At 40.7% G+C, this 26,024-nt stretch overlaps 1 pseudogene; it reads right to left on the bottom strand.

The window, feature by feature from the left end:
* Positions 1–1,749: 1,749 nt before the first annotated feature.
* Positions 1,750–22,005, bottom strand: LOC132387297 (NXPE family member 3-like; annotated as a pseudogene).
* Positions 22,006–26,024: the final 4,019 nt, after the last annotated feature.

Raw genomic sequence — 26,024 nt, forward strand, 5'->3', positions numbered from 1 at the left:
ACAGAACAAGCAGGATCTCCCAGTGGACACCCATTTTCATTTCACTTTCCCTTCCCATTCTGACACGTCCATCCAGGGCCTCCCCTGCCATTGCGATGAAGCCACAGTCCGAACACACCTTGTATTCTGTCTGAGTAGCCCCCAACACCAATTACTCAAACTTCCACTGATCCCACCCTCCTTTTCTATTCTCCATCCCCTTTTCCCTCTCTCACCTTATCTCTTTGCCAGCCCATCACCTCCCTCTAGTGCTCCTCCCCCCCCCCCCCCAGTTTTCTTTCTCCCATGGCCCTCTGTCCTCTCCAATTGGATTCCCCCTTTTTCCAGCCCTGTACTTTTTCACCAATCAACTTTCCAACTCTTTGCTTCATCTTTTCCCCCTCCCAGTTTCACCTGTCATCTTGTGCTTCTCCCACCATGTGACTCCATCTTTTTTTCCCTCCAGTCCTGCTGAAGGGTTTCAGCACGCCACATCGATGGTACTTTTTTCCACAGGTGCTGCCTGGCTTGCTGAGTTCCTCCAGCATTTTGTGTGTGTTGCTCAGATTTCCAGCATCTGCAGATTCTCTCTTGTTTGTGTCGAGTGCTGGTAGTTGCTTTTCCCAGGCATGGTAAGCAAAGGTCAATAATATTTGATAATATCCATGTAAATTCAAGTATGCTTGTTTGTAAATCCACAATATCGGTAATTTGACATGTTTTACATGTGGATGCTTTAAATTTTTGCAAGTAAGACATCGGCGCTGGATAGTGTGATTGTGCGAAGTTCCTTATTGGCCTAGTAGGTTAGTTTTTCTAGTAATTTAACTAAAAGGTAGTATATTGTAAAAGTTTATTTTGTCGTACTTTATTATTTCATGACTGAATGTGAATATAACAGAGTAATGTGAATGTGTTCATTTCTGTTTGTGTAGCGTGAGCAAGGAAAACTCGTTTGGGGGTCTAGCCTATACATGAGCACGTGTGTCCCTAAGCGAATATACTTAATTAAGATAAGATGTATTTATTTATATGTTGATGTTGTATATAAGGTACAGGGTTGGTGAGATTCTGATGTTCGTATTTTTTTTTATAATTGCCACTACTCTATTGGTTTTGTATATTTTGATTTATTTACTTTCATACTGCATATGCAACTAGTTGATATTAATGGACTGAAATTAAGCTGAGATTGTAACAGCAGGAACTGTTTTTTTTTAACTTGTGTTGCTGTTTTTATTTTGATACCCTCTTTCTGCATTAAAACATCTAAAATAGGTAAAGGAATTAAAGACCCTAACAAGTATTTGTTGGCTTGAGTGTGTGTTTTCCCAGGCTACAAAGTATAGCAATTACTGTTCTTGCTCATTTATGATAACGCTGAAAGTGGGTAAGACTTGCAGTGCTGTGCAAAAGTCCTAGGTTCTGTATGTTTGTTTTAGAGATCTGTTTTCACTTTGGCAGAAAAGAGTCTTTTTCTGTCGATCAGTGTCAAAAAAGCCAAATTAAAACCACTGTGATTCAATGTCGTCAAACAATAAAACATGAAAACTTCCATGGGGGGGGGGGGGTGAATATTTCTTATGGGCACTGTATATAATATGACTGTCTTTTGTATAGCAATGTATTTGTCAACATGCAGCAGAAGGAGAGTTTGTAAATATAGGGGGAGCAAAGGATGTCGGGAGTGATGCAGAGATAGACACACCAATCCAAGGTTATTTAGTTCCAGACAAGTAGTTTATTGATCATTACAGAAAGTCTCTGGTGCTTTGTGCTCCCTTCCTCTTTTCCCAACCTTGATTCCCCTCTCCCTGCCCCTTCCCACTCTGTCCACAATAGAGACCCATATCAGAATCTAATCTATCATCACTCACGTAGCAGTTCTCCGGTCTGTTTTTGAACATTGTGAATTCTTTCAGTCTAATTCTAATTTAGCTTCAAGATGATTATTAACAAATAATTTCTATGTCAATAAAGATAATCTTCAACAGCACCTAATTTAAGACACAAAATCAACAAATCAAGTTCTCTGATATTCAATGAATCCTTTACAGAATAAGCAATTTGGATTCTGACAATCAGTTGCTTAATAAATTGTTATTTTGTAAGTCATGAATGTATTCCAATAGATTAGGTATTATTCCCTTATATAATAGCACTCCTATGCAACTTCAATTTTGACGTGACAGATGAAGACACAAAGATGATGACCCAGATGTTCAAAACCCAAATTCCTAACCTTTCAAAGTTAACACTATTACTTTTATTGAAGCTTCCAGTACAGAATGCCCAAAAATGAATCACTTATGACAAAATACTTGTTTACAGTGACAAATTAATTCATGCATTGAATTCATCTTCAAATAAAAACTATAGGGTTGTATTACAGACTGCACGATAGTCAGAGTGAATTGGAGGAGCAAATCTGTAGAGAGATAGTGAGAAACAGAAAGTTGTAATAGTAGGGGATTTTAACTTTCCACATATTGACTGGGACTCCAACAATGTAAAAGGGCTAGATGGCTTGGAGTTTGTCAAATGTGTTCAGGAAAGATTTCTAAATCAATATGTAGAGGTACCTACCAGAGAGGATGCAATACTTGATCTCCTATTAGGAAACCAGACAGGTCAGGTGACAGAAGTATGTGCAGGTGAACATTTTGGGTCCAGTAACCATAATGTCATTAGTTTCAAGTTAATTATGGGTAAGGATAGGTCTGGTCCCCGAGTTGAGGTTTTAAATTGGAGAAGGGTCAATTTTGTGGAAATAAGAAAGGATCTAGGAAGTGGATTGGGGTAAGTTGTTTTCTGGTAAGGATGTGTTCGGTATGTGGAAGGCCTTCAAAGGTGAAATTTTGAGAGTGCAGAGTTTGCATGTTCCTGCCAGGATTAAAGGCAAAGTTAACAGGCATAGGGAACCTTGGTTTTCAAGGAATATTGATGATCTGGTTAAGAAAAGGAGAGGTGTATAGCAGGTATAGGCAACAAAGAACAAATGAGGTACTTGAAGAGTATAGAAAATGAAAGAAAATACTAAAGAAGGAAATCAGGAAGGCAAAAAGGAGACATGAGGTTGCTTTGGCAGATAATGTGAAGGTAAACCTGAAAGGTTTCTACAAGTATATTAAGAGTAAAAGGATTGCAAAGGACAAAATTGTTCCTCCAGAAGATCAGAGTGGTCGTCTATGTGTGAAGCCTCATGAGATGGGGGAGATCTTAAACAGTATTTTGCATCACTATTTACTCAGGAAACTTGCATAGCATATATGGAGGGAAAGGAAACAAGCAATAGTGTCATGGAACATACAGAGATTAAAGAGGAGGAGGTGCTTGCTGCCTTACAGCAAATAAAATTAGATAAATCCCCCGGGCCTGACATGATATTTCCTCGGATCTTGACAGAGACAAGTGTAGAAATTGCAGGGGCCCTGGCAGAAATATTTAAAATGTCCTTAGCCACAGGTGCAGTGCCGGAGGATTGGAGAGTAGCTTATGTTGTTCCGATGTTGAAAAAAGGCTCCAAAAGTAAACCAGGTAATTACAGGCCAATGAGCCTGACATCAGTAGTAGGCAAATTATTGGAAGGTGTTCTGAGAGTTTGAATATACAAGTATTTGGACAGCCAAGGGCTCATTAAGAATTGTCAGCATTGCTTTGTGTGTGGTAGATTGTGTTTAACGAATCTTGTAGAGTTTTTCGAAGAGGTTACCAAGAAAGTAAATGAAGGAAAGGCTGTGGATGTTTTGTACATGGACTTTAGTAAGGCCTTTGACAAGGTCCCACATGGGAGGTTAGTTTAGAAGGTTCAGACACTAGGTACCCATGGAGAGGTTGTAAATTGGATTCGAAATTGTCTGTGTGGGAGAAGACAGAGAGTGGTAGTGGAGGATTGCTTCTCAGACTGGAGGCCTGCAACTGGTGGTGTGCCTCATGGATCTGTGCTGGGACCATTGTTGTTTGTTGTCTATATCGATGATCTGGATGATAATGTAAATTGGATCAGCAAGTTTGCTGATGACTCTAAGATTGGAAGTGTTGTGGACAGCGAGGAAGGCTTTCAAAGCTTGCAGAGGGATCTGGACCAACTGGTAAAATGGGCCAGAAAATGGCAGGTGGAATTTAATGCAGACAAGTGTGAGGTGTTTCATTTTGGAAGGACAAATCAAGGTAGGACATACACAGTAAATGGTAGGGCACTGAGGAGTGCGGAGGAACAAAAGGATCTGGGAGTTCAGCTACATAATGCCCTGAAAGTGGTGGCACAGGTAGACAGGGTTGTAAAGAAGGCTTTTGGTATCCTGGCATTCGTAAATTAAAGTATTGAGTATAGGAGTTGGGTTGTTATGGTGAGGTTGTATAAGACATTGATGAGGCCAAATTTAGAGTATTGTGCACAGTTCTGGCCATCTAACTACAGGAAGGATATCAGTAAGATTGAAAGAGTGCAGAGAAGATTTACTAGGATGTTGCCAGGGTTTCAGGAGTTGAGTTACAGGGAAAGATTGAACAGGTTAGGACTTTATTCCTTGGGGTGTAGAAGAATGAGCGTGGATTTGACAGAGGTTTACAAAATTATGAGGGGTATAGACAGAGTAAATGGGAGTAGGCTCCTTCGACAGATTAGGAGAGAGAAATATGAGAGGACACGGCATTAGGGTGAAACAGGAAAGGTTTAGGGGGAACATTAGGGAGAACTTCTTCGCTCAGAGAGTGGTGGGAGTGTGGAACGAGCTGCCATCTGACGTGGTAAATGCGGGCTCTCTCTTAAGTTTTAAGAATAAATTGGATAGAATCTATCCGATAGATACATGGATGGGGGAGGTCTGGAGGGTTATGGACTGGGTGCAGGTCAGTGGGACTAGCGGAATAAAGTTTTGGCACAGACTAGAAGGGCTGAATGGCCTGTTTTCCATGCTGTAGTGTTCTATGGTTCAAATTGCACCAATTTTAGACAGACAAATCTAAGATTTCCAATGTCATTATGTAGATTTTGCTTTGCATGGTAAACAAATACCTTTATTCCTTTTCAGAAGGGCACACATATGAAAGAAACACATCTATTTCATTCTTTATAATAATTTGTGGAGGGTGTATGTTATGGGGCAGGTAGTGGGCTATAGTCATTTCCCATGCATCCACAAATGCAACATTCATGTGTGCAAATATTCTTCTCATCAATACATCGAGTTGATAAGAGAACCAGTCATTGTAGTTAAGAATGTAATCTTGGTTAGCTTCCCGTGCATTCCCAGTCTTTATAACAATCACTGTATCTGGATTCCTGCTGAGCAGCTGCAGAATCGATCTCCGGATGTACTGCAGCCTTCTGATGTAGACTCCCACTGGGAAAGTGTTGAAATGGGCACATAAGGTGATGCCAATAACTGTATCTTTCCCTCCTTTAATTTCATTCAATTTATTTGAAATATAATACAAATGCTGGCTTGAAAGACTTCTGAATTGGATTGGTGGACCATGAGCACAATATTCCAGCATAATCTTGTTTTCCACATCCAAAGCACACAGAGGGCCAGCCTTGATATGGTTGCCAAGATCAAACATTTTAAGACCTAAATAAAATATATTGAACTTTTTAAGTCACAATCCTGATGATAATTTTTTTGAAAATTGAATAGACATTTCAAACAACATAACTCCAAAGGGAGGCATTGACTTATCTATCTCACAAGGTTAGAGCTGAATAAAGAGGGGTGTTTCTCACAGTGGAATGCTGGAGCCTTTATCATTTAGTTTCCTCAAGTTATATATGGTAAGTGCCAACCTATGACTATTTCCATTTGGAGAGAATCTACACCACCCCCCCCCCTTTGACATTGAATTACATTGCTAATGTTACTATTGTTAAATCCCATTTCATCAATGTATTCAAGTTACCATTAACCAGTGGTTAGTCTGGAACAGCTGCAGAACTACTATGGTCACGTGAGCACTGAGGTTGGGTACGCTGAGGTAAATAAGTCAGCTGCTGCTCCGAAGATTCCAAGCTCTAACAATTCTCACATTGCAGCAAAACCCCAATAATTCAGCACACCTGGTACTTCAGAGTTATTAGTTTATTTTCTGGACAACTAAATGTTGCACATTGTATTACACTATTATAATCAATTTTGCAATACATCAGGTAAGTTTAAAATAAGTGAGAGAAATAGGGGCTTGGTGAGTCAAAAGGGATTACATAAGTGTTCTTTTCCTGAGAATATCCATAAACCAATTTTTCCAAAAGTCAAAAATGAATGATGTTAATCAGATTGATTAACATGACCATTTTTTTGTCTTCCCTGAGCAGTTACAATGGTACACAGTCAGAATGTCTGAAATCCATTGATTAATGTTGATGGCTTTACAGTAGTTCAATTTTCTGCTTCAATATCATTCAACCATACAGATGAATATAGCCAAATGAAACACAGCCAACAATCACACACAGGTCAGACAGTTACGTCAGCAGAAAAGGAGTGTCAACAAAAATAACATAACTTCAGCCTGATGATGTGTAGATTGATTGATATGTTGATATGTTGCCTTTGAGCCATGTTTCTGGAAAAACAAGCTCATTATGCACTACTGCAGCCACAGATGAAGGCAGTCTAGCTTGCCTTCAACTCAGTGAACTCTGGAGAACAATGTTCCCTCCCACATCACCTTCGGTGTCTTCTCCTCTGGACAGCTGCTGCAGTTGAGACTGGGACAGGAGAACCTGCTTTGTGCAACAACTGAAGCAATGTTGTTCCGCTGCTGTCTGTGTTATCAATGAACACTGGCAATGTAGAACACTCCAAATCCCAGTTCACTGGCTCATTGACAACACAATGTCCAATGGGGTCTTGAGATCAGAAGAGGTAATGTTGCAGCTATATAGGACCCTGGTCAGACCCCACTTGGAGTACTATGCTCAGTTCTGGTCACCTCACTACAGGAAGAATGTGGAAGCCATAGAAAGGGTGCAGAGTAGATTTATAAGGATGTTGCCTGGATTGGGGAGCATGCCTTATGAAAACAGGTTGAATGAACTCGACCTTTTCTAATTGGTGTGACGGAGGATGAGAGGTGACCTGATAGAGATGTATAAGATAATGAGAGGCATTGACCATGTGGATAGTCAGAGGCTTTTCCCCAGGGCTGAAATGGTTGCCACAAGAGGACACAGGTTTAAGGTGCTGGGGAGTAGGTACAGAGGAATGTCAGGGGTAAGTTTTTTACTCAGAGTGGTGAGTGCGTGGGCTGCTGTCAACGGTGGTGGAGGCAGAAACAATAGGATCTTTTAAGAGACTTTTGGATAGGTACATAGAGCTTAGTAAAATAGAGGGCTATGGGTAACCCTAGTAGTTTCTAAGGTAGGGACATTTTCGGCACAACTTTGTGGGCTGAAGGGCCTGTATTGTGCTGTAGGATTTCTATGTTTCTATCACAATAAAAATGTCCAAGTTAATAATTTTCACTATTTGCTGGACCGCACCCTCCTTTGCCATGACAATACTCGACAAGTCCAGGCAACAACATGATTTGCAACAAGTCAGGTTCCATTCAATCCAGGAACTTACCAGGAAAGTGTCTTGTGATTGGAAAAAAAAACCAGAGGATGAACAATTACATCTTTGACTGGATCCAGAGAGGCCGCTGTGACAGTGCGTGCCACCATCTACTGGATTCAATGGAGGTTATATGATTTGATGAAGTATTTTATAAGTATCAATAGAAGAGCTAGCCTTGTTAGTTTACAATGTAAATCTATTAAGTTGCCTTCCATTGTAAGCCAGAAGCTAAATTCTTAAAGATAATGCATCTGATTAATTACTGTAGGGAACTTGCATATAAATAGTTTTTTTTAAATAAGACTTGTTGCCTTTTGAATGTATTAGTACTTCCATAACTCCTGAAGATGTTTGGATTTCTGCAACTAACATAGCTGCTTTGACAAATGCTTTAAAAATTATGAGGGAATTTGCATCAAGTCAGATCTTGTGCAACCTAAAGAGATCCTAAAGGCAGATTATCAGAGTTTCTGTATTTCATAATCTTTACTGACGCAGGATTTGGCCTTTTGGCCCATTGACTCCTCCAGCTTTTAGAGCAGTCCTCTTAATCACATTCCTCCCACTTATTTGGTAAAATTCTTCCTGATGCCTGTTCACTGCCTCACACCAACCTGGCATTCTCTTACCATTGCTCATCCACAATACGGCACATCACAGCAGCCAGTTAAGTTACCCTGTTATCAACCACATAGCAACCAATGCAGTCAATTCAACATTTAGTGTGATACAGTTTTACACACAAGGTGATCAACTCTCTACACAGAACTCCAAGTGTAGTCTCACCAACAGTTTATACAAATGCAACATAATGTCCAAACTCCTATGCTCAATACCCTTACTGATGACAGCCTATGCTAACCGTCTCTTTCAACACTGTCTATTTGTGATGCTGTTTGGAATGAACCAAGCATCTGTACTCCTAGTTCCATTACACTTCCTCGTACCCCACCAGTTAGCATCTCTTGAACATCAGGCGACTGAAGAAGTTTGGCATGAGTCCCTAAATCCTCAAAACCTTCTACAGGGGCACCATTTAGAGCATCCTGACTGGCTGTATCACTGCCTGGTGTGGCAACTGCACCAACCCTGATCACTGGGTACCGCACAGAGTGGTACGGACAGCCCAGCACAATTGTGGATGTAAACTTCCCTCCATTGAGGGCATTTACAACAGCAGGTGCGTAAAGGAGGCCTGGAAGATCATTGGGGAAACTCGACCATAAACTGTTTCAGCTGCTTCCGTCTGGCAAATGCTACAACAGCATTAAAGCCAGGCCCAACAGGCTATGGGACAGCTTCTTTTTACAAGCTGGTAGACTTATAAATTTACTTCTGTACATTGCGATGGAGTCATAGTACAAAGATTTTCACTCCCTCACATGGGATGGATGTAAGATTTAAGTAAATTCAATTCAATCATAGTTCAAAGTAAATATATCATCAAAGTATGTATATGTCACCATGAGATTAATTTTCTTGCAGGAAAATAAATACAGTAGAATTTATGAAAACTATACATAAACAAAGACTGTCAAAGAACCAACGTACAAAAGAAAACAGAGAAATTTCTCTGCACACCTGCTCAAGTTTGTGCTGACAACAGGGAAGCCTATTCACATCCCCATGAGATTGACCCTCCCCATCTTGTTTCTAAGTTCTACAAGAGTAGTGCAATTATGTCCTGTCTTATTTCCATTTTATATTTAAATGCGCCAGAGAAACATTGTTACAAAGATCAAATGATGAATCAAACTAACCTGGGAGGAAAGCTGACAGGTATTCAAACCACTGGCGTATTGTAGAATCTCCAAACAGATGAACTTTTTTCCCATGAAGGCACTTTGTAATTTTTGCAGGAGTGGTGAAGTGACGAATATTACAGGTTGTCGATATCCACCAGTTCTTAAAATAAAAGCCAGACGGTGATACCACTGGCTTGCCCCGAACACATTCCCTGAGATCTGTGGCTGAATGTAAAGTGAGACACATGGAGATAAAAAATATGCTAGGCTGCCATTACTTTCTGAAATGAGGAGTTTTAACTTATGTAGAAAGGAGATAAATCCCCGGAAAAACCCAAACGAGACATTAATAATGTTGTGTCAGCAGGCAGAGATTAGTTTAGTTGGCCATTTGATTACTAATTTAATCGGTTTGGCATAATGCTGTGGGCCGAATGGCCTTTTCCTATGCTATACTTTTTTATGCTTTCAACACAAAATGTCAGGCATCTCTTTTGCCTCCAGTGATACTGCTCTACCCATCAAGTTCTTCCAGCAACTTATCATCTTGCTCCATGTCCTAGTACCTGTGGTCATCTCTTTTCACAGCTAAAAGTGCAGAATTTTCAGTGTGTATTTGCATTACCATATCACGTCCAACTAATACCCAAATATGTTTCAATCTGTAATGTTTAATATCAATATTCCACATCCTCAGGAAAAAAATCATGCAGATGATTTCCAGAATAAATCCCTAGGGACAGAATATTTGGCCCAAAAGAAAAAGAGCCTGTGAATACTGTTTGAATATGTTGTTTCAGCTATGAGATAGTGCAGGGAAAGGTAGGGCAGTGGCAGGCCATAAATAAGATCAACTTGCTTTACATTTCTCAATTTGATAGCAGAGTTCCAGACTGTTTTTAAGGAAGCAAATATAAACTTGGAAAGTAGTTTATTCAAAAATCGGACCCAGATGTCTCAATCTACAAAACTAATTAGATATTAACTGCAATGTTCCCTCTAGGGTGGGTGGGTGGGGGTGTGTGTGTGTTTGTGTGTGTACACACCTTTTGCCAGTAGCACACAAAGGAATTTAAATTACGCGCAAAAAATTGTCACCCTCTATCTCGTTGGCATGTTAAGTATATTTCACGATCGTACACGATCATATTTCCTTTACTGGATTCTGATGCAGATGGTGTTGACAATGTGGAGTTTTTGATTTGTTTGCTGATTTTAGAACTGGCTCATTTATACTGTTTATATTGAAGAAATTATTTAATTATTTAGTGCACACATTATTGTCTCTGGGCAAAAAATTGCACAGCACAAGAATTTTGCGCACATTCCAAATTAGAGGGAACATTGATTAACTGCAATACTATATCTGCACCAAGAGCAAATGGTACACCACCTTATTTATGAAATGATACATTATGAATAATAAATGGACAAAATTGTTTAAGATTACTGGTAATTCTCTCATCTACAATTTGTGCATTACAGCAGTGATTAGTAGCTGGCTGACCACTAGTTCTAACCCATTTCATTTCCTGTGGAAAAAGTCATCAATTGTATTTATTGCTGCTCTTGCTGTGGGGGCGGGGGGGCATCTGGCAGAAACGCTCGGGCTTAGTGTATGTTTGATGATGGTCCATCCTCATTGATAAATTGATAAATATATTCAGTGTAAAATTCTAGATCAATATTAACCCAACAAGACTGTACATTTTGCTGAATAAGTTATAGTTTTAAAAGGATATATAGCTGATGTTTATGTAATTCCAAAAATAAATATGTACACTGTTAAGTTATACAGGTCCACAATCCCTTATTCGAAATTCTGAAATCCAAAAAGCTCTGAAAACCGAAGTGTTTTTTCACCAACAGCTGATGTCACTCAGGTGTGACGTGGCAGCACTAGCAGAGGCTGCCAGACGCCAGTTGTGGCTCAGCGATCGTACTGGTTACACATGCATTTGCTGTTCGCTGATATGTTGTGTTCACTGTTGACTTTGTGTTTACTTTCACTGTGAAAATGTCAAAAAGAGCTGCGGATACTCCTATGGGTAACAATGAGAAAAAGAGAAGGAAGCATCTATCATTATCAATAACACAGAAAGTGGAGTTATTGCAGAAGCTTGATCATGGTGCATCAGTGCAGTGTCTTACTGAAGAATATGGTGTTGGAACTACCGCTGTATATGATTTAAAGAAACAGAAAGCCAAGTTACTGAAGTTTTATAGTGACAGTGACGTTCTACATTTATTCCAATAAGTCATTTACCATGTGTTTGATTTGGTTCATTTGAAGCTGTATATTTTTGTTTTATTGAATGTTTTTGTTGGAAATAAAAAAAAAAAATTCTTGTCATTATTCCCTAAACAATGCAGTATAACAACTATTTACATAGCATTTACATTGTATTAGGTATTATAAGTAATCTAGAGATGATTTAAAGCATAGGTGTCAAACTCAAGGCCCGCGGGCCATATCTGGCCCGGCGTACAATTATATCCGGCCCGCGAGATCATTTTAGATAGATCTATTATTTTAATTATTAATGGCCCGGCGATATGAAGCCTATGATTGTAAGTTATTACCAATCATAAAAATAATGCTTGCTCAGCAGTCTTCTTCATAAGAAATGGAATTTGTGAAATGAAACGCTTTGTAGTTATAGCAGAGACTGAAACACATGAGAACAGGCTGAAAAAACGGAGGCAAAGAAAGCTGCGTTCGCACGCGCCTGACTGATCCGGCCCGCATGAAGCTGCATTTTGCCCAATCTGGCCCATGACCTAAAATGAGTTTGACACCCGTGATTTAAAGTATACGGGAGGATGTGCATAGGTTCGGAGCTCCACTGGGTCCTAAAGTCCACCTGTACTGGGACAGGTTAAATAAGGGACTTGAGCATATGTGTTTTTTTGGTATCTGTGGAGGGTCCCGGAGCCAATAAAGAGGGATTCTGAAATCCAAAAAAATTCTGAATTCTGAAATGCAACTGGCCCCAAGGATTTCAGATAAGGGATTGTGGACCTGTATTTTATTTGAAAAATCTGCAATACTTACGCCAAAGAACTACTCCATTATTCTATTTATATTTTCTCTAAAATACCAAACTATCAGTTTATTAGTTATGATTATAAATGATCTTACTTTGTCGTGGGGACGGCTTTACGATTACATGTCCAATGCCACAGGGTAATATGGGTCTCTTGATGTTGACACCACTGCAAATACCAATACCATAGATTAAGTCACATGTTCAATGTAAAACATTCAGGAGACAGTTTGAAGAAAGTCCTTAAGTATTCTATTTCTCCAACCTAGCCCAATGCAATTAATGTAGCTTCCAAAATTTTGGCTTTAAACTCAATCTCTTTAATAGTTTCAAAGATATAACTCAGCAAACCCAGTGCATTCCAACTTGCCTTGCACATTAGATGTTATTGCTACTAAAGGAAATTCATCTTTTATTAAAGTATCAGACTCTAGATAAGAACCATTACATTAGACTTCAGGATAATCAGTGCTGTAGCATTGCTCCATTCAGATTATTCACATTCATATGGTTCATACCAGTCGAAGGAGCTACCTAGTGTAATCTCATAAAACAGCACAGGAACAGACCCTTTGGTCCAAAATGTTTAGCTAAACCAACTACATTAATAATCAAATGGCTGACTAAGTACATCTTTTCTGCCTACACATTTTCATTATCCTTCCATTGTCCTCATAAAAGTCCTAATGTGTCTGCCTCTGCCACCACCCCAGGCTGCACATTCCACTCTGTAAAAAAAAAACCTGACCCTTAGATCTCCTTTGAAATTTCCCCCTCTCACCTTAAATGTATGCTGTCTGGTATTAGATACTTAAACACTGGGATAAAGGCGCCGTGTGTCTACTTTATCTATGCCTCTCATAATCTTATAAACTTCTGTCAGATCTCTCATTAGCCTTCACTGCTCCAAGAAAAAAAGCAGCCTGCCTAGCATCTTGCCTAACATCCTGGTAAATGAGTTGTGCACCCTCTCCAAAGCCTCAATATCCTTCCTATAATGGAGCAACCGAAACTACGCAATACTCCAGATGTGACCTAACTAGAGTTTTATAAAGCTGCAACATAACTTCCTGACTTTTGAAATCAATGTCTTGACTAATAAAGGCAAGCATGCCTTCTTAACCATTGTATCAACCTGTGTAGACACTTTCAGGAAGCAATGGACTGGGACCACAAGATACTTCTGTTTCTTTGACACTGTTAAGGATCTTGCCCTTAATAGTGTGCTTTCTCTTTGCATTAGACCTAGCAAAGTGCAACACTTCACATTTAGGCAGTTTAAACTCCATCTGCCTTTTCTCACCAATATCTGCAACTGATTTATACCTCTTCTTGTTTATCTTGTATACCTTTGACTTTCGATACAACACAATGTCAAGTCATCTGCAGAAATTCACCTGTTCTACCAGTCTGCTGTCACCAGTACAATCTTCTATGCTATGCTGTGGTGTGCTGGGACAATGGGATCAACATGAATGATGCTAACAGTCTCAATAATCTGATTAGGAAGCCTGGCTCTGTTATTGGAGTCAAGCTGGACACACTGGAGACTGTGGTAGAACAAAAGAACTTATGGAAAATCCTGGCAATTCTGGACAATTGTTTCTCACTCTCTACATGCCTCCTTGGCGGAACAGAGGAGCACTTTTAGTAAATGACTAAGACAACTGCATTGCTTTATAGAGTGATACAAGGTCATTCTTACCCTCGACCATTAGGCTCTATAATGAGTCAACCTATATCCGGGGAAATGATGACCTCCTTCTTTTAAACTGTTTGAGGTAATTTTTTTAAAATTGTTTCTTACTTCTCTTCTAATATTTGTATACCTGTGCACTTGTCATACTACTGCGACACGGTAATTTCCTCCGGGATCAATAAAGTATCTATCTAGTTATCTGTTGTTTTCTTTGTCAGTCAGCTACACTATCCACAGCAACACCAATCTTCATATCATCTGCAAACTTACTAACCCACCAATCTACATTTTTGTTTAGGTCATAACATAACAAAGAGAGAGGTCCCAGTACAAAAAAATTCAATCAAGTTAGTAAGACATGACTTAGCTGCACAAAGTAATGCAGGCTCTCCCTAATTAGGCTATGGTTCTCTAATGGTCATAAACCCTATACCTAAAGAATTCCTCCCAGTAACCTGCTTACTACTGATGTGAGATTCACTGGTCTATAATTTCCAGAATTATCTCTATTTCCCTTTTTGAATAATGGAAGGATATTAGTTGCTTGCCAGTCCTCTGTTACCTTGCTTGTTGCTGTAGCAGACTTGAAGACATTGTTCAAGTCCACCGTAATTTCTTCTTTTGCCTCTTTCAATAACCCTGGATGTATCCCATCAAACCCTGTGACTTATCCACTTTAATGGTCTTTAAGAGATCCAAAACCACATCCTCATTTACCTCAAAATGCTCTGTCATATCAATACTCTCAGCACTGATCTCCCTATCTCCTATGCCCTTCACCTTGGCAAATACTGATGTAAAATACTCATTAAGAGCCTCACCCATATCCTCCGATTCCAAGCAGACATCCCTTCAATCCCTTCACCCGCACCGCTTTATTCTTGAGTGGTCCCACCTTCTCCCTGGTTATCCTCTTGTTCTCACTGTATGTATAGAATGCCTTGGAATTGTTTTTAATCCTGCTTGTCAAGGACTTTTCATTGCCCCTCCTGGCTTTCCTAATTCCCTTCTTCAGTTCTTTTCTGTCTTCTTTTGTAATCCTTAAGGGCTCTGCACGATTATAGATTCCTAAGCTTTACATACAAGTACTTTCTCTTTTTCTTCTTGTCTAAATTCAACACTTCTCTCAATATCTAAAGTTTTCTTTTCTTGCCATCTTGTCCTTCCTTCTGACCAGAACAGACAGTATCTGTCCTGTACTCTATGCAGTTGGTCTTTAAGGACCAACCACATGTCAGATGTGGACTTGCTCAAAAGCAGCTGTTCCCAATTAACTCTCCTAGTTCCTACCTAATGTTTTCATAATTTGCCTTGCATCAACTTCTAGGATTGGGTGTGCAACATTGAATGTCACAATTCTGTGTGCACATCAACCCTTACGTGAAGGAACTTCTGCTCAGATCTTTACTAATTGTCTTAGCAACTACATTAAATCTATATCCTCTGCCAAGAGAAGATGTGCTTCTTATTCACACTTTTAAGCCCTTCATAATTCAATCCATCTCAATTGGAAGATAACTTCAGCTGCTTCTGGCCAGTATCTAAGAACTTGGTGGGATGTATCTAAGGCCAACTTCATATGAATCGATGATTGTGGAAAAAAGGGTTAAAACAGCAAGAAGTCATAGTAACTATAGGTACAGGAATGTGGAGAAAGAAAATATCTTCTGGAAGAACTTGCTGGGACAGGAAATGAGGAGCCAAATGAATGGTTGATATTTGGGGTTGAGACTCTGCATCCATGTAGTCCCAATCCTAAACCAAACTCTTGCAGAGACTCAACCCAAAACATAAGACTGGACAGTGACTGCACACAAGGTTAGTTCATGGTCTGTGAAATTCTCCAGAAATGCCAACAGCTTAACTGGAGGAATGTCACATCAGTACTGAGTGACTGATCAAAGTATTAACAACTGGCAGCTGCTGTGAGAAACAATCTATGGTAATTAAACTGCGAGGTACAGACTGTAAATAGATATTCATGACAACAATGTCAGTGAGCCTGGCCAGTTTATTTCAATTGAATAGCTTCCAAGTCTGCTGCTGAGTTCTATGATTTAATGTATCAGGTAGCAAGCTAATAGATGCAAGATTATTGAGAGTTATAAGCATTATTTGAATGTCTAAAATTTAGCTGATCCAAGTATTAGTAAAGATTGAGCCCTACCAAATTTTGAGTGCTTTCTTTGCCTTCCATGTTGATTGTTCTTGTACATAGGGATAGGTGTAATATTTGGCATTGCCAATTTGGCATATTAATTAATGATATTGTGATCACTCTGCATTTGAATTACTGACATGCTCAGCAATAAAAAGGGGTGGCAGAGGAACTGGATGACTCAGTGAATTAGGATAGACATTGAAAGTCAGCCTTGAGGAAGGTTCAGCATACCCTCCATGCTTTGTCTCAGAGAAACCAGACAGGAATTCAGTTAGAAAAAAAAAATTGTCACTAATACTTGTAAGGGGCTTTTGCAACATACCCAGCCATGACAGATTGGATTAGCTCCATTGTTGGCAGTGGGGTGAAACACAAGGGGCTTGAGAAAAGCTTTGGGGCAATGATACAGCCTTGTTTGTCACTGGTCGTGAAGAAAAATAGTTCTCTTTGCAGGCACATTGTTTAGGTTTGTGGCTTGCATGCCATTATGGAACAAATGCAACGTTGCCATCAATTTCTGTGGGCAAGTGGGGAGAAAGGGACCTTTTCACCTGGATAGACTTGTTTGAGTTTATGTTGGAAAATAAAATACCTAGGATACTATGGGGTCTACAGACATAGTTATGGTCCAATTGAGGGGAAATTTGTGAAGTTGAGGAATTGAGCAAGGAAACAAATGCATAATGATAAGCAGCATGTTGAGAAGATGGACAAAAACAGAAAAGCAAACACAAGGTGTGCCCTCCAAATAAAAACGAGAAAAATGGTAAGTGGCCAAAATGAAAGAGACTTTATCTGAACCCAAGCAGCATTTACTACAAGATTGGCAAACTGGTGACACAAATAAATTGTATTATTTAAAAATAAAGAGTATTAGCAATAGGTAAGCAACACACATAAAATGCTGGAGGATCTCAGCAGGTCAGGCAGCATCTATGGAAAAAAGTATTGTTGATGTTTCAAGCTGAAACCCTTCGGCGAGAGTCTTTGTTGCAATAAGGAGATATTGGATAAACTTGGACTGCTTTTCCTGGAATGTCAGAGGCTGAAATGTGACATTATAGAATATAAAATGAAGAGAGGTATATAGTCAAAGTTGATGGTGAGATGGGGAAAAGTTTAAAGCAAGTAAAGAAGAAACATTTCTTACAGAGAGTTGTAAGTGCCAGGAGAGGTGACAGTTTTCTTGAGTGCTGGAGGCTGAGGGGAGATCTGAAAGAGGTTTAATAGATTATGAGAGGCATAGATAGAGTGGAAAAAGTATCTGTTTCCCGTGGTTGAAATGCCTAATACCAGAGGACATGCATTGAGGTGAGAGGGGGTACATTCAAGAGGGATGTGAGTGGCAAGTATTTTTACTCGTTGTGGATGCCTGGAATGCACTTCCTGGTATAGTGGTAGAGGTAAATACATTAGAGGCTTTTAGGAGACGTTTGGATAGGCATGTGAATGTGAGGAAGTTGGAGGGATATGGACATGGAGAGATTAATGTTCAGGAGTCTTTCATTTGCTTTTTGCTGGTTCAGTGCAACATTGTGGGTTAGAAGGCTTTTTCTTCTGCTGTATGTTCTGCTATGTTCTATGAAGGTAACATTTAAGAGTCACTTATACAGATACATGAACAGTCAGGGAATGGAAGGAACATTGTATATTGAAGGACCGTTTCCTCAGATATACTATTCTGTGTTCTAAGTGGATGCAGAGATAGTAAAGATATTGATCCCGACTTTCCAATATCCCCAGATTCTGGAAAGGCCTTATGGTTTACAGAAGCATAAATACAACCCCATTTAAAGAAAAGAGAATTCAGGAAGCGAGTAATAGACACTTAGTGCAACATCTATCAACAGGTTACAGAATTTTTTCCCCATGATGTCAGAAGTCACTGCAGAATGCTCAGAATCAGATTTAATATCATCAGCATATATCATGAAATTTGTTAACTTAGTGGCAGCAGTATAACTTCATACATGATAAACATAGCAAAAAATGAATCAATTACAGAAAGTATATATATTTAAAAAGTGCAAGACAGAAATAATAAAAAAAAGTGAAGCAGTATTCATGGGTTCATTGTCCATTTAGAAATCTGATGGGAGAGGGGAAGAAGCTGTTCCTGAACCACTGAGTGTGTGGCTTCAGGCATCCTTCCTGATGGTAACAATGAGAAGAGGGCTTGCCCTGGGTGAATGGAGAACAAGAATTGTGTATTTGGATTTCCAGATGTTATTTGATAAAAGGTTATCACACAATGCAAGTACCTAATTATATATATCATATTATAGATTATGTAATGAGGACCAACTAATTAACAGTCAGGATAATGAATCACTTTGGTTGGCCACCTCTAACACATCAGTGGTACAGACAGAATGACAGTATATTCCATTGAATTTAAGTTGCTTAGGAAGAAGGACTGAATGTAGTGTAACCATATTTACTGACATTGCAAATATATTTGAAAGCAAGCAGAGGATGACAAAGACTGCAAAGGAAAATAAAGCAGTTATACAGGAGGCAGAAAAATGGTAGATCATTTTTAGATCTTTTCTTACAACACAGAAAGAAACAATTTCATATTTCATTTCATATTTCAAGCCTATGCCAGTCCTTGGAGCAATTCCACTTCCAGAAAGCTTTTGCTAATGTCCCACAAAGGAGATTAGTGGGCAAAATTAGGGCACATGGTATGGGGGCAGAGTACTGACATGGATTGAAAATTGGCTGGCTGACAGGAAACAAAGAGTAGCAATTAATGGGTCCCTTTTGGAATGGCAGGCTGTGACCAGTGGGGTACCACAAGGTTCAGTGCTGGGACCGCAGCTGTTTACGATATACATTCATGATTTAGATGAAGGGATTAAAAGTAACATTAGCAAATTTGCTGATGACACAAAGCTGGGTGGCAGTGTGAAATGTCAGGAGGATGTTATGAGAATGCAGGGTGACTTGGACAGGTTGGGTGAGTGGGCAAATGTATGGCAGATGCAGTTAAATTTGGATAAATGTGAAGTTATCCACTTTGGTGGCAAGAACAGGAAGGCAGATTACTATCTAAATGGAGTCAAGTTAGGAAAAGGGGAAGTACAATGAGATCTAGGTGTTCTTGTACATCAGTCAATGAAAGCAAGCATGCAGGTACAGCAGGCAGTGAAGAAAGCTAATGGCATGCTGGCCTTTATAACAAGAGGAATTGAGTATAGGAGTAAAGAGGTCCTTCTGCAGCTGTACAGGGCCCTGGTGAGACCCCACCTGGAGTATTGTGTGCAGTTTTGGTCTCCAAATTTGAGGAAGGCCATTCTTGTTATTGAGGGAGTGCAGAGTAGGTTCACAAGGTTAATTCCTGGAATGGTGGGACTGTCATATGTTGAAAGATTGGAGCAACTGGGCTCGTATACACAGGAATTTAGAAGGATGAGAGGGGATCTGATTGAAATATGTAAGATTATTAAGGGATTGGACACGCTGGAGACAGGAAGCATGTTTCCGCTGATGGGTGAGTCCAGAACTAGAGGTCACAGTTTAAGAATAAGGGGTAGGCAATTTAGAACAGAGATGCGGAAAAAAGTTTTCACTCAGAGAGTGGTGGATATGTGGAATGCTCTGCCCCAGAAGGCAGTGGAGACCAAGTCTCTGGATGCATTCAAGAGAGAGTTAGATAGAGCTCTTATAGATAGCAGGGTCAAGGGATATGGGGAGAGGACAGGAACAGGGTACTGATTGTGTATGATCAGCCATGATCATAGTGAATGGTGGTGCTAGCTAGAAGGGCTGAATGGTGTACTCCAGCACCTACTGTCTATTGTCTCTCTTACTGTCCTTTTACCTGTTCTTTTCAGATATTTATCAAATCTTCCCCCAATTCTCCTACCAGCATAGAGATAATTTATAGTAATTAAACCTAACAACCAGCACCAGCAAACTGGAGCAACTGAAACTTCTTAAGTGAATTAGAACTCCAAATGTAGAAACAAAATGAATGGAAATTCAAAGCAACAAACAGTGTAGGTTAGATACAAATCAGAAACAAACCCAGAAAATACTGAAAAATGGCAATAACAAAATAACAAGACAGCACAGGTGAAGTACAGTGTTTACTTGCCTGTCACAGAACAAAACAAACAAAACTATTAAATAACAAGAAACAGAAAATGCTGGTGGAACACAGCAGGCCAGGCAGCATCTATAGGGAGAAGCACTGTCGACGTTTCTGATGAAACGTCATCAGTGCTTCTACCTATATATGCTGCCTGGCCTACTGTGTTCCACCAGCATTTTGTGTGTGTTGTTGTTTGAATTTCCAGCATCTGCAGATTTCCTCGTGTTTGCTCTTTAAAAAATCTATTAAGTAAGTCATTATTAACACTTTTTATGGAAAATGAACATTGCAATCAATAGATTATAACTTCCCTTGCAGTGTAAACTGAAGATTGGAAGGTGCAGGGCGGTTGTGACATGGCATTTATGAGCCAAATCAAGGCAGTGGTACCTGGAGCAAACCTGGAGATGATTCGAAGTGACAGAACCAAGGTGAGACATGCAGACCCATGGAAGGACTGGGGTTTGAACAATTTAAGTGCCGGACCTAATTGGAAGGGCTGGGTACGGGCTGAATTGAGGAGGTGGAGTCCAGACCAAAGAGCATATCGATCCGGAGGGGCCCTGACAAAAGAGCGAAGAATGACCTGAGGCTTGCACAGCTTAAACGCCAGGCCAAATTAAAAAGGTCAGGATATCAGGGCTGGAGATGAGGGGCAGGCCAGTACAACTGGCCTCGCTGACGCTGTGCCCTGCAACTAATCGGCTGCAGTGATGACTGGCTTTGTGGCTGTGGACTTAATTCGGGAACTTCAAGTGTTTGCATGATTTGTTATTTTTCTGCACATTGGGTGTTTGTCATTTTTTAATGGGTTCTATTGGGTTACTTTGTTTTGTGGCTGTCTGTACGGAGATTAATCTCAAGGTTGTATATCGTAAACACACTTTGATATTAAACACATTTTGACTTCGAATTTCAAAAAAAGAAAATGTACGTAACCTTTGAAAAAAACGTCTTTCTTCTCCAATTATAACATTCTTTGCATATCCTCCTACAGCATAATTTATGTGAGAAGAACAGGAAAGCTTCTTTGGTTTGTAACAGAACCAGGGCTCCCCTGCCCTGAGATCAGTAAAATTGCAGAGTGGTTTAGTTTCAGGCAAAAACAGACTGCATACTGTAGTCTCGGAAACATCCCCAGCTTTGAAAGTACATTTCAAATACACTCTATCTGGTCGTTCTTCACGTAGCCTTTTTAATATTTGGATCCCTTCACTGGGATGAACCAACGAAACAGACACTTGGACTTTTCCCGCCCAGGATAAATTAAAATTTATATAGTAATATCCATTTTGATGATCTATAACCGTTCCTGCTGAACCAGCTTTCAACTCTGGAGTGTGGATCCTGGCTTGGAGGTAGTCACCCCCGTATTGCTTTGGATTTCCTTCAAAATTGTACATACGCACCATCACCTGTAACTGATCTCCCACATAGAAAGTCTTGCTAGAATTTAAAATTAACAAAGCAAGTATGTGATGGGTCACTGCTTTTCTGAAAGGGAACTTCAGCATTGGGAGGCTTTGGCCATTCAATGAATTTCATCAAGGCTGAACCCTCCAATCTTTCTTCAGGAGTGAAGCTGTGATACTGATAGCCAATCTTCACCAGCCCATGTACCCAATCGATCTCCTCCGTTGTCCCTTCCTGCTGTGTTGTGGAATTACTTTTTGGAGCTGGATTTTTGGGCTTTCCTCTGGAAGTTGAAAATTGCTCGAACTACGGAAAGCAAAAACATTCATGAATATACTTTTTAACATCATCACACCCACATTTTTTTCATGTTCAATATCAAGTCGGGAATCATTAGAAAACATAGTTCTAATCACAGAATTATCATCTAGTGTTCACAGCATTATAAACGCCCTCAGAAGCCACCTCATTAGGTACACATGTACACCTTGTTAATGCAGTTCTGTGGGTGAACACACCTTGTTAGTAAGAGAGGTCAGAGGAGAATGGCCAGATTGGTTCAAGTTTACAGGAAGGTGACAGTAATTCAAATACCTGTGGATTACAACAGTGGTGTGCAAAAGAGCGCCAGCAGCAGAAGATCATGAAAATACACTCACACTTCCTGTACCCAATAAAATGGCCACTGAGTGTATACTTCAGTGAGAAAGGCTCTACCTGACACTTTCTAGCATGATATCTAAAAACAAAAGATAAACTAAATTAATAAAAATGCTTACAATTTATTCCTATACAGTGAATTTATCCACTCAGCGCCCGAAGCTAACTAAAGGAGGAACTGAATTTCGCATTATCCACAGTTAATGAACTGAAAACAAAGAAGTGAAAACTGCTGAACATTGTTCAAAGATTCTGTTAGATCAGCCTATGCAGCAAAGTGGGATTGTCCGCTGTGCCCCACTACAGGTCAGGTGAGCTGTTAATGCTCACTGTCAGTGCTGAACAGAACGCTTTGTCAGGGCATGCAGAGCACCCGTGGACAGCAGTACGATTTGTATCCATAATGGCTCTAATTAAAGTAACAATTAACTGTAGAAATTGCTAAACTCCATTTCTGCAGAAAACTGGGCAGCGGGAGATCTGTGGACATCGATTCGTTGGTACAATTATACTTCACCATTGTTCCCAATTCCATTACTGGCTGAACGTAACAACAAAAAATCAGAAGGAACAGATTATATTTCAAATTCTGGTCGTTTGCTATTTAAATACACCCGAGGACACCAGTCACAAGGACTGTACATTGGGGAGCTGGGGTGGAAGGTGTTGTATCGGGCAGTACCGCACAACAGGTTTCTGAGCAGGTTCACCTGTCCACTCTGTAGACGGGAACAGTCAGTGAACCACGCGTACACGGAACGGGGGAGATTGCAGCCTCTCTGTTAGTTTCTCAAGGGGCTGCTGCTGAGGTTCTCGTTGCCCTCTAGTTCCGCGTTCCTCATCTACTGGCACCCAGTTCGGAAGGGGGTGGGAATGCTCGTGGGCCTGGCCAAGTTGGCCATTTATGTGTCGAAGCGGCTGAAAATGGAAGACGCTACCCAGGCAGATTGCCCGCCCCGTGCCCCTCTTCTGAGGATTTGTTCGCTTCCGGCTGTTCTTGGGGAGGGAGCACGCGGTACAATGAGAGACTTCCGGGAACGGTGCCCCCCACGGCACGGGGTATTGACGGTTTTATAGACGGTAGTAACCATATTTTGATCTGAGTATACTTACTGTCTTGTAAATACTGAATGTCTGTACCTGATGATGTAAATAAACTTTTACAGTTTAGTAAAAAGTGATTTAAAATAGCCGTTTCAATGCTATGAAGGCGCAGCTTAATCATTTCTCCGTTGCTCTGTGTGTAGATCCACAGTTGAAGGGAACGAAGTGGGAAGGCACAGCAGATACCCGTGTCTACTTGCAGGGTTGGTAATGAGCGAAAACGACGATGTACCCAAACTGCACCAACAGTTTGAGTGTCCGTGCGCACAGGATGGTTAAAGAGAGTATAGGTTAAAGTCTTGAGTTGCCAGTAGAAGGAGAAGAGGATGGATGAGCAACAGATTGTGATCATTTTAATCATTTCCCTGTAAAACGGGTGTTCAACAGGAGACGCGCACTCGCTTAAACACAATCACTTCAAACGATGGTCGGAACTGCTTTTCACTGAGTATTTTACTTTTACCATCATACACACCTTTGTATTCTGCAGGGTTAGACAGACCAGTGTCAGAGTTAACAACATCAAAAACACGAATAGCGAACGCTGGATATAACCCTTTTTAAATTTAGGTTGTTCGTCCATATCGGCAAGTCTAGAACTCCCGGGCATTTACGGGCTTCCAGTTGTAACGCGCATGCCCGTTTCCTCGGTCCGAGAGGTCGACTGTCCGTTTATTTCCATTGATGTTGCTGACATGCAGAGTTTCTCCGATATTTTGCGTGTTGCGTTAGATTCCAGCATCTCTAGAGTTTGTCGTGTTTATAGTTCGCTGCTTTTGTCTAAGAGAAAGATACTCTGATGGTTTCCTGGCTGCATCGAAAGGTGAGGGAGCGCGCTGTTTCCTGGTTTTCTCACTTTATTTTCATCCGGATGGGCGATCTAAATCTGGGTGTTTGTAATCCTGTTTGAAATTCTCATCAAGAGGCATCTGTAGAAGGAGGAACGGTTAAAAATGTTCACCTTTTGTTGGACTATGGTTCCCCGAAAACGTCGTTTTTGCCAACAAAACTTATTTTGTATTATTCTTTATGAATCTACCTATTAATAATTGTAAAACTCGCCGAGTGAACCTCCTTGCCCAAGACAAGCAACGCATAAATATTTCAAACAATAGTCCTTCGAAGTTTTATTTTGCCTGAATGTCAGAATCAATGGGCGCGACTGTGCAGCCGCCAGCACTGAGAGATACGAGCGTCACTTTGCATCAGTGGGGAGCGACACAATTGTTACTTTGAGTCATGGTATAAAGATATCCTTCGGCCCAGCTGGTTAATGCGGAGCAAGATTCTCATCTACGCTGGTCCCACTTGCCCCTGATTGGCCCGTTAAAAAACATGTTTCCGACTACGTACTCTAAATGTTGTAATGTGCCACAACCGCATCCTCTAGCAGCTCATTTCAAACACTCATCACTCACTGAAAAATGTGCCCCCTCCCCCAGATTCCCATTAAATCCCATCCTTCTTGCTTTAAAGGTACTCACACTTTAACCGTTCCTCTTTCTACAGAACCCTAAACGTCCGCCCTCTAGTTCTTGGTTCTGCAGCTCAGGGAAATGCACCTGCACATTCACCCCACCTCTGCCTTCATAACTTCATAGACAATGTTGCATAGTAACCCACAACGAACAGCACTGAAGCCATGTTACAGATGTATTAGTCAGCATCTCCATAGTTATAGTCATTGGATTTGCAAAGTTTGCACTGTGACTAGTCACTAGGAAGTTCAATAACCCAAAGTATTGTAGATTTCTGGGATGGAAATCGGTTAAGTTCCATGTTGTTATTATTATTATCATTGTTGTAGGAGCATGAGGTACAAGCATGGCCAAAGCCAAGCACACTCCTTTCCCTCCTGGCAGTTACTCTTGCAAGCGGAACAAGTGCTACACCTGCCTCTACACCTCCTCCTTTACTACCATCCAGGGCCCTAAACAGTCATTCCGGGTGAGGCGGCACTTCACCTGTGAGTCTGCTGGGGTCATTTACCGTGTTTGGGGCTCCTGGTGCCACCTCCTGTACATCGGTGAGACCCGACGTAGATTGAGAGACCGTTTCGCCGAGCATCTACACTCCGTCCACCTGAACAAGCGGAATCTCCTCAGTTGCCACTCATTTTGATTCCACTTCCCATTCCCATTCCGATATGTCCATCCATGGCCTCCTCCACTGTCGGGATGAGGCCACACTGAGGTTGGAGGAACAATACATTGTGTTCCGTTTGGGTAGCCTCCAACTTGATGGCATGAACATCGATTTCTCAAACTTCTGATAATGCCTCCCCACTCCCTTCTCCATTTCCCACCCCCTTTTCCCTCTCTCACCTTGTTTCCATGCCCACTCATCGTCTCCCCTGGGACCTTCCCCCTTTCTCTTTCTTCCATGGCCTTCTGTCTCCTTCACCAATCAACCCCATCTCTTTACTTTATCCCTCCCCCTCCAGGTTTCACCTACCACCTGGCGTTTCTCTCTCCCCTCCCCCATCTTTAAAATCTACTCCTCAGCTTTTTTTTCTCCAGTCCTGCCAAAAGGGATTCCACCCAAAATATCGACTGTACATT

Source organism: Hypanus sabinus, unplaced genomic scaffold (assembly GCF_030144855.1).
Source record: "Hypanus sabinus isolate sHypSab1 unplaced genomic scaffold, sHypSab1.hap1 scaffold_1703, whole genome shotgun sequence".
NCBI classification, from domain to species: domain Eukaryota; kingdom Metazoa; phylum Chordata; class Chondrichthyes; order Myliobatiformes; family Dasyatidae; genus Hypanus; species Hypanus sabinus.